At 37.7% G+C, this 755-nt stretch overlaps 1 non-coding gene across 1 annotated transcript; it reads right to left on the minus strand.

Moving 5' to 3' along the window:
- Window positions 1-212: 212 nt before the first annotated feature.
- trnas-uga (transfer RNA serine (anticodon UGA)) lies at window positions 213-294 on the minus strand. Its single transcript has one exon. It is a non-coding gene; the product is annotated as a tRNA-Ser (tRNA).
- Between the last annotated feature and the right edge of the window lie 461 nt (window positions 295-755).

Genomic DNA, 755 nt, shown 5'->3' on the forward strand with positions numbered 1-755 from the left:
CAAATTTCACGATAGTTCGACAAATGTTTTGAAACTGATTCATGTTGGAAGTTGGTGGCTTTTTGTGTCTCGACATATAATTTATTTTATTAGACGTCTTGAAATTACTTCGGATTCTTTAAAGTTGAAAATTTAGTTTCGATTGAATGCAAAGCTCAAGCTCCACGAAATCCAAATTCTGCAAAGGAATTAATGACTTTTGAAAAATTCAACGCTGTGAACAGGACTCGAACCTGGGCAGGAAGACCCCATTGAATTTCAAATCCAACGCCTTAACCTCTCGGCCATCACAGCTCCGACCAAATTGCCAATTTTCATAGTAAAAGAACTGAATTAATGAAATACGTAATTTGAAGAACAAATTGTCAAGACCCAAAGATTTCGCCAAATCCTTTGCTGGGACTCAGACGAACGTTACCTTAGCAGATTGACAGGCTTTCATCGCAAACTAGATTCTGACACAGCTGAAGTTGTGGGAATGATTCTTCATCGAATTTTAGAGTCACGGATGTACACCACATGAAGAGAGGATCATTGTCTCACTGCGTCCGATCGACTTTGACTCAATTGCTCATCGTCTGGTGCCAAAGTTGTTTTTTAACATTCATCAAAATATGGTATTAGAAATACTGATGCTAAGTCCATAAACACTAGCTATATTCGTAAAATCAAAATCGGAATTAGAAAGAATGCAGAACCAATTTACAGGAATGGATCCAGCAACTAATCCGTAAGTTCGGACATCAGGTAATGAA

Source organism: Chiloscyllium punctatum, unplaced genomic scaffold, assembly GCF_047496795.1.
Source record: "Chiloscyllium punctatum isolate Juve2018m unplaced genomic scaffold, sChiPun1.3 scaffold_98, whole genome shotgun sequence".
NCBI classification, from domain to species: Eukaryota; Metazoa; Chordata; class Chondrichthyes; order Orectolobiformes; family Hemiscylliidae; genus Chiloscyllium; species Chiloscyllium punctatum.